The following is an 8,876-nucleotide window of genomic DNA, read 5'->3' on the forward strand; positions in this document are numbered from 1 at the left end:
CCTGCCCACATGTTGTAAGAGAGAAAAGTTAATTTATTTAATATTTTCACCCTGACAGAATGCTTTAGAATGCTCATCCTGACAATTGACAGCATCCAAAGAGAAACCCAGTTACATTGAGTGACAGAAGTGTCACATTTAGTAACACAACTGTTGCATTGGATGTCAGAAGCCGTTTTAGTTGTTACAATTGGTGTCAGAGAAAAAACCCTTGGCTCAATATGAGGTGTGAATGACAGTCACTAAAGGTCCACAGTTAGTTTTATTAATGTGTGAAGGGATAGAGGTTTGCATAGCAGTCGTAATATTTTCTTTATTTAGGAGTTTGTCGGAAATATTTAAACATCTTTTAAATTCAGTATAGTAAGATAGTGTAACTAACAGTTTGTAAAATGATGACACGAAATCGTACAAAGTCAGAGTCAGCACCACAAGCGGTTTCTACTGAGGAAGCTATTCAGAGCTTAGTTAATCAAATAGCACAGCTTAAAAATGATAATAATACATTATTTAAACAGTTGAGTGAGGTTAGGCAAACCAATTCAATTCCTCCCACCCTAGATTCCTCAGCAGCAGCCTTAGTAACTCCTTTTTCAGGTAAACCTGGCGAGGACATAACAGCCTTTTTTGATGATTTAGTAGCAGCTGCAAAGTTAGGATCATGGGCACATGAACAGCTCTTACAAATGACAAAGTTAAGATTGACAGGAGAGGCTAAAGCACACGTTTTATACCATGAAGAATTACGGAATGCTCCAACATTTGAGGAATTGAAGAAAGGATTACTTAAACGTTTTCAAAAACAGAACAGCTGTAGATTTTATAGGGAACAGTTAAACACTATCACTCAGAGGCAAAACGAGTCGTTAGAAAGCTTTGTAGATAGGATTAGAAAAGTTAATATTAACACCTATCAATTGACAACTAGTGATGAAGCAAATAAATTTATTTTACAAGAGGCAGAAAATAGAGCTCTGGATATATTTTTACGTGGGTTACCTCCTGAAACGTCCCGTCGTGTCAGGGCAGAGTTTCCTAAAAATTTAGCAGAAGCTGTATCTGTGGCGACAGCTTTTGAAGAAATTGACATTGCCACCAGATACAAGGAGAAGCGAAATATATTTTCAGCAGGAGTACGATGTTTTAGGTGCGATCGACACGGACATATAGCAAAAAACTGCAGACAACCTCAATGCACTAATTGTCAAAGAATAGGTCACACATTCAAGGAATGCAGGTATAAGAAAGTTTTTGGAAATAGAAATCAGTTAAACTCAAACGGGAATGTCGGAGCCGCCGCCAGGCGTTCCCAATAAAATTTCATGCCATTAAGGCGAATGTGAAGGCGGAATGCTGGTTATCTGCTACCATACAGGATAAAGAGGCAAGGATACTGGTGGATACAGGCGCAAACGTATCAATAGTAAGTAATGAATGTATTGGAGAAAAGAAATATGACCCTCCAAGGTATAGATTGAGTGGAGTAGGAGGAGGTACAGTTAAGTCATTAGGATGTACATCATTGATTTTCTATATTCACGGTGTACAATTTCAGGAAGATATAGAAGTGGTAACAAAGGTAACTGACGGGTACGACGCGATCCTAGGGTTGGATTTCCTGAATAAACATCACGCTAAAATCGACCTCAGACAGCAAACTGTAGAACTTAGCGGAATAGTGTTTCAGCTAGGTGACACCGCTGCAAAGGGCCCTCTGCCGCAAGATTTCCCTAACCGGAAGGCGAAATCAACTATACTGCGTGCAACGTCCTTGAAGGTTGATTCGCGGGATCAGATACCATCTGGCTCAGGAAAACTTCTCTGGATGACCGTTGACCACGAAGTACCTACAGATACAGTGTGTCTAATAGAGCCTTTAGAGGAAAATGAGGAATTAGATGTATCACATTGTTTTGTACGTAGGAGTGTTGTACGGGTTCAAGACGTTGAGGGAGAAAGAAAAGTACCGGTACACATTGACAATTTCGGAGTGGAGGACAAAGAGTTGCACAAGGGAATATTAGTAGCTACAGTCAGTACTTTTGAAGAAGAAGATTTCATTTGGTCAGATATTAATGATGGTCAGAAACCAGACGCCTATAAAACCGCATTGCGCCAGAAGATTGAGCATTTGAAAGGAAAGGATAGAGACACGATAGAAGCAGTTTTAGTTGAGTTCCAAGATTTATTTAATGTAGAAGGTTCATTGCCAGCAACAGACATCACACAGCATAGGATCCCAACAGGAAATAGCCCCCCAGTTTATAGGAAGCCTTATAGAGTTGCGCATCACTTACAGCCAGTACTGGATGAATTTATAGAACAGCATCTAAAAGATGGAATTATAGAATATTCTGATTCGCCTTATAATTCAAATATCGTAATTATTCCAAAGAAGTCTCCCGACGGTACGAAACGATATAGATTTTGTTGTGACTACAGACACCTTAACAAACAGACTATCTCAGATGTTTATCCTCTTCCAAACATTACAGATATCATTGACAGTTTGGGTAACAGTAAATACTTTTCAACAAGCGATTTACGTAGCGGATATCATCAATTGGAAGTCGCACCTGCAGATAGGCATAAAACAGCATTTTCTACCCCTGGAGGCCACTGGCAATTTAAAAGAATGCCTTTCGGTTTGAAAAATGCACCAGCAACTTTTCAAAGACTACTCGATGGAGTATTGCGAGGACTCAAAACTCAGCAATGTTGTGTATATCTAGACGATATTATTGTATTCTCCAGAGACATTAATGAACATGCTGTGCGTCTGCGTAATGTTTTTCAGAGACTTAGAAAAGCTAAATTAACATTAAATATGGAAAAATGTACTTTTGCATTGACAGAGGTGACATACCTAGGGCATGTCATTAGTGAAAAAGGAATTAAAACAGATCCTCGATTAATTTCGGCAGTTAAGGACTTCCCAACACCACAACGCGTTAAGGAAGTACAAAGTTTCATTGGTCTCGCATCGTATTACCGAAAATATGTTCAAAATTTTGCTGAAATTGCCCGACCCTTAACCCAATTATTGAAAAAGGGTGCAAAATTTCATTGGTCTGAAGATTGTGAATCTGCATTTCAAACCCTTAAAGATAAGTTAACACACAGTCCTGTATTAGCCTACCCAGATTACAATAAAGAATTTATTTTATCCTGTGACGCAAGTGGTCATTCAGTAGGAGTTGTTTTGAGTCAGAATATTAATGGCACGGAACACCCCATAGCCTATGCTTCGAGACAACTAACAACGGCAGAAAGAAATTATTCCACAACGGAGAAAGAATTGTTAAGTGTTATTTATGGTATCAAATACTTCAAATGCTACTTGTATGGTAGAATATTCAAGGTTGTTACAGACCACGCAGCTTTAAAATGGTTGCTTGCATTAAAGGATCCATCTAGTCGTCTTACCCGTTGGGCCCTATGTCTTTCCGAAATGGATTTCGAAGTTATCCATAAACCAGGCAAAAAACACACGAATGCAGATTGCCTAAGTCGGAAAATAGCACTTTTGGAAGCAACAGGCCGAGATACTGAGGACTGGAGAAAGGCACAAGATGAGGATACAGAATGTAAAAAATACGCAACTCAAAAACAATTTTGCTTTGAAGATGGTGTATTATGCCGTAAAACAAAACTTGGACCGCGAATTGTTGTTCCCCAACACCTTAGACAAGAAATAATGGCAGAGGCCCACGATCATATCCTTGCAGGACACGGTGGACAGCGGACAACCGAAAGACGAGTAGCAGAACGATTTTGGTGGCAAACCAGAAAGCAGGATGTTGCGCAGTACGTTCGTAATTGCATTGCGTGCGCACAACGAGCTGAACTTTCTCGATCAAAATTACCCTTACAGAGGCTCCCCGAGGCTTCATGTCCATTTCAAATCTGCGGAGTCGATCTCTACGGGCCATTTCATAAAACACCTGCTGGTAATAAGTATGTCCTTACAATTATAGATCACTTTTCACGCTATCTAGCTATGGTGAGTCTCCCAGATCAGCAAGCAAATACAGTTGCCCAAGCTTTAGTTAACAACTGGATACTTAAATTTGGCGTACCTGAAGCTATTATCACAGATCAGGGATCTAATTTTATGTCTGAATTAATGAAACAGCTATGCCACTTACTAAAAATACGCAAATTACGCACAACTCCGCTACACCCTCAGTGCAACGGGCGCACAGAAAGAGTTCATCGGACAATTGGCAAGATGCTTAGTTATTATATTAACGAACAACATTCTAATTGGGATACGTATTTACCAATAATCGTGTCGGTATACAACGCCAAAACGCATGAAGCAACTGGCATGTCACCTTATGAAGTGGTCTATGGGAAAAAAATGCCGTCCCCTTTTGATGTAATCAGGAAGAAAAACGGAAAAGTCGGAGAAACAGTAAGAGATTTCAGTCGAATGATGAAGGAGGTATGGAAAAAGGTTCAAAAATCTAATACAAAGGCTTTGGAACGACAGGAAAGATTAGGTAATACCCAAGCTAAATATCCAAATTACAAAATCGGTCAGTGGGTTATGCTTTCAACTCCTTACATAGCGAAAGGAAAAACGAAGAAATTTGTAACAAACTACAGAAGTCCTTATCAAATTATTGAGATCACGTCACCAGTCAACGTTAAATTGCAACTGCCCACCCGAACTACCATTGTCCATGCAAGTCGTTTAAAACCTTTTAAGGGCGCTCCAGATGTAATTCCTTCAACAATAGTGTCTGCTTTTCCGAAGGGTGGAGTAAGTTCCCGTAAAGGAAAAAGAGTGGCCACGCCAGCACAACATACAGACATGGCACCATACAATCTTCGTTCAAGGGTGCGAATGTCCTAGTTGAATCTTAGTAGACTGTGGACAGTATACAAATGTAAATAATTAATAAATTATAATGGTTTATTTTTTAAGAAAGAAAAGTTGAACGTAGAAACATGTAGATCTTGTAGTTAACAATGTATTTCCTCTTTTCTTTATTTTTGTTTTTACTAGGTTGGTAGGTTCATAACCATGTTGTTTGCTTTTTTCAGAAAACGCCATGCAAGCATTTCCTACACAAAACCTATCCTACCTCAATGACTCCCTTGACAGTTCCCTTCTGAAGTCATTAGATATGTTCATAAACTCGCAGCAAGGCAAAATTGATGCCAATGTTATGATGCAACATGTCTTAAAATTAAAAGGTGAATGCAAAACTAAAATTATAATGCTAGGAACGGGAATATCTGGAACCTTTGTGTTGGTGTTTCTGCTTTGTACAGTTTTCTTTTATTTAAGACGTAAAAATAAGCCAAATAATAACATACCACTTCATCAAATCCCTGTTAACTGGATACCACACTCTTAACTGGTGTACTTCAGCAGTTACTTTTGAGCATTAGTGTATTAATTTTGTTTATTGTACTTCATTCTTTATTACACAGTCTCTTGTTAAAATAAACAATACTGTAGAATAGATATTCTTACATTAGTATAGGGTAGATTAAACAGCTGTTGCTATGTAATTTTCTAAGTGCAAAATCTGTTTTTAGTTTATTCATTGTCATCAAGATTTGTTACACTTATTACAACCATTTATGTAAGAACTATGTGATTCATGACCGTACAGTGCTTTTGTAAAGTGATAAAGTATTTTCCACGTACTTAATGTGAAGCGTGTGCAATCTTCTAAGTCGAGAGTTTTCAGTGCTTGTGCTTTTTCCGTGCGAAGAGTGGAGGAATGTTGAGTGGTAAATTCGAGGGCGAATTTCTCCGAAGGGTGGAGGAATGTTGAGTGTTAATTAAGTAAATAAATTAGTGAAATCAAAGTGAACTAAGAAATTAGAATATAAATGGAAAACTTGGTTTAGTTTAGAGAGTTACATACTGGCATTCAGCGGGCAGAACAGAAGAAACAATGACCGTGGAGTCAGCGAGTTCCACATAAGCGGGCGCTGTCGATTCAGCCGCCAGGGCATCGCCCGACCGGCTCACGTGTTTCTAAGTTGTCGCATGAGCAAAGGCCCTCGCCTACATTCCAAGAGCCAATGACCGACGTTAAGAAGATTCTTCGAGAAGCCTTTCAACGTGACGGAAGAAGCAATGACCGGCTCACGTGTTTCTCAGTCGTCACATGCGATCAGAGGCCCCCGCCTACATTTCAAGAGCCAATGACCGAGGTCAAGAAGATTCTTCGAGAAGCTTTTCAACGTGACAGAAGAGACAATGGCCGTGAAGTCGTTCACCCCCAGTGAACTGAAGTGAATAAATACGCGAGACGCAGTGGGTCCGAGAGGAAGACAGATGAAGACAGACGGAGACGAAGACGAGAGACGAAGGAAGAAAAGAAGAGTAGCAGTAGTTTTCAGTCAGTTTCGGTGCTGAAGACCGTCATGCAAGAAGAGACTGCATCATGCACAGACGCACCAAGTCCGCCGCTGTAATGGAATAGTAAGCAGCAGCCGCGGCGCCAGAAGACAGGTATTTGAAGTCTGATTTTTACGTACCCGGGTGACTCGTGAGGACGGGAAGGAGACGGCCTCACCTCAGCAGTCACCTGTGAGCTGGGATGAAGAGCTGACAGCCGAAGACTGGCAAGCGGGAGTCCGTGGTTCGAGTCCGCCACACTGGCCTTGTCCCGCCGCACCGCTCCGCTGGCCGACGCAGAACACACGCGGCCGCTTAGAGAAGAGAAACACTGGGACGCCACATTCAAGGTATCACCATCCGATGCACGACGACGCTCGCAATAATTAAACGGGCCACCTCGCGCTGCGCGTCTCCGGTCAGCTGGGCGAGACGGCGACACGAGATACACACCGCTACGCGTAATCAGACGCCGCCGCCGCCGCCGCCGCCGCCGCCACTGCCGCTGCCGCAGCAGAACACTTCACAAACGACACAGCTGCCGCTCTCCGAACCAGAACGTCCCAGTAAGATACAGTTGTACGAAACTTTCAATAAAAGTTATCTTATGTAAAAATGATGTTTCATTCGACCTCATACCCGAGCCAAGGGAGAACCCACCCTGCCCACATGTTGTAAGAGAGAAAAGTTAATTTATTTAATATTTTCACCCTGACAGAATGCTTTAGAATGCTCATCCTGACAATTGACAGCATCCAAAGAGAAACCCAGTTACAATGAGTGACAGAAGTGCCACATTTAGTAACACAACTGTTGCATTGGATGTCAGAAGCCGTTTTAATTGTTACAAAACTTAAAGTGAAGCATCGGAATCCAAAACTGGACTTACAGGAGAGATTGAAATCATAGAGTGTTAGAGTGTCAGTCCTCTTGTACTTAAGTCAGCATTGTGCCTTTTGAATTTTTATTCCGATGCAATTACTGTGTCTCATCGTCAATAAGAAGTTCCAAGGTATACTGCACACCTGTAGTGAAGCATCGGAATCTAAAACTGGACTCACAGGAGAGATTCAAATCATAGAATGGTAGAGTGTCAGTCCTCTTGTACTTAAGTCGGCATTGTGCCTTTTGAATTAAATTCCGATGCAATTTCTGTGTTTCATCGTCAATAAGAAGGTTCAAGCGATACAGTAAACCTGAAGTGAAGCATCGGAATCTAAACCTGGACCCACAGGAGAGGTTCAAATCATAGAAAGTGAAAGTGTCAGCCCTCTTGTACTTAAGTCGGCATTGTGCCTTTTGTATTAAATTCGAATGCAATTTCTGTGTTTCATCGTCAATAAGAAGGTCCAAGGGATACAGTAAACCTGAAGTGAAGCATCGGAATCTAAATCTGGTCTCACAGGAGAGGTTCAAATCATAGAAAGTTAGAGTGTCAGTCCTCTTGTACTTAACTCGGCATTGTTCCTTTTGTACTAAACTCGGATGCAATTTCTGTGTTTCATCGTCAATAAGAAGGTCCAAGGTATACAGGAAACCTGAAAAGAAGCATCGGAATCTGAAACTGGACTCACAGGAGAGGTTCAAACCATAGAAAGTGAGAGTGGCAGTCCTCTTGTGCTTAAGTCGGCATTGTGCCTTTTGTATCAAAATCGGATGCAATTTCTGTGTTTCAGGTTCAATAAGAAGGTCCAAGGGATACAGTAAACCTGACGTGAAGCATCGGAATCTAAAACTGGGCTCACAGGAGAGGTTCAAATCAAAGAAAGTTAGAGTGTCAGTCCTCTTGTACTTATGTCGGCATTGTGCCTTTTGAATTTATTTCGGATGCAATTTCTGTGTTTCATCGTCAATAAGAAGGTCCAACGTACACAGGAAACCTGAAGTGAAGCATTTGAATCTAAAACTGGACTCACAGAAGAGGTTAAAATCATAGAAAGTGAGAGTGTCAGTCCTCTTGTACTAAAGCCGGCATTGTGCCTTTTGTATTAAAATCGGATGCAATTTCTGTGTTTCATCGTCAATAAGAAGGTCCAAGGTATACAGGAAACCGGAAGTGAAGCATCGGAATCTAAAACTGGACTCACAGGAGCGGTTCAAATCATAGAAAGTGAGAGTGTCAGTCCTCTTCTACTTAAGTCGGCATTGTGCCTTTTGTATTAAATTCGGATGCAATTTCTGTGTTTCGTCGTCAATAAGAAGGTCCAAGAGATACAGTAAACCTGAAGTGAGGCATCGGAATCTGAAACTGGACTCACAGGAGAGGTTCAAATCATAGAAAGTTAGAGTGTCAGTCTTCTTGTACTTAAGTCGGCATTGTGCCTTTTGTATTAAATTCGGATGCAATTTCTGTGTTTCATCATCAATAAGAAGGTACAAGGGATACAGTAAACCTGAAGTGAAGCATCGGAATCTAAAACTGTAGTCACCGGAGAGGTTCAAATCATAGAAAGTTAGAGTGTCAGTCCTCTTGTACTTTAGTCGGCCTTGTGCCTTTTGAATTTAATTC

Source organism: Schistocerca americana, chromosome 2 (genome assembly GCF_021461395.2).
Source record: "Schistocerca americana isolate TAMUIC-IGC-003095 chromosome 2, iqSchAmer2.1, whole genome shotgun sequence".
In the NCBI taxonomy this organism is placed as follows: domain Eukaryota; kingdom Metazoa; phylum Arthropoda; class Insecta; order Orthoptera; family Acrididae; genus Schistocerca; species Schistocerca americana.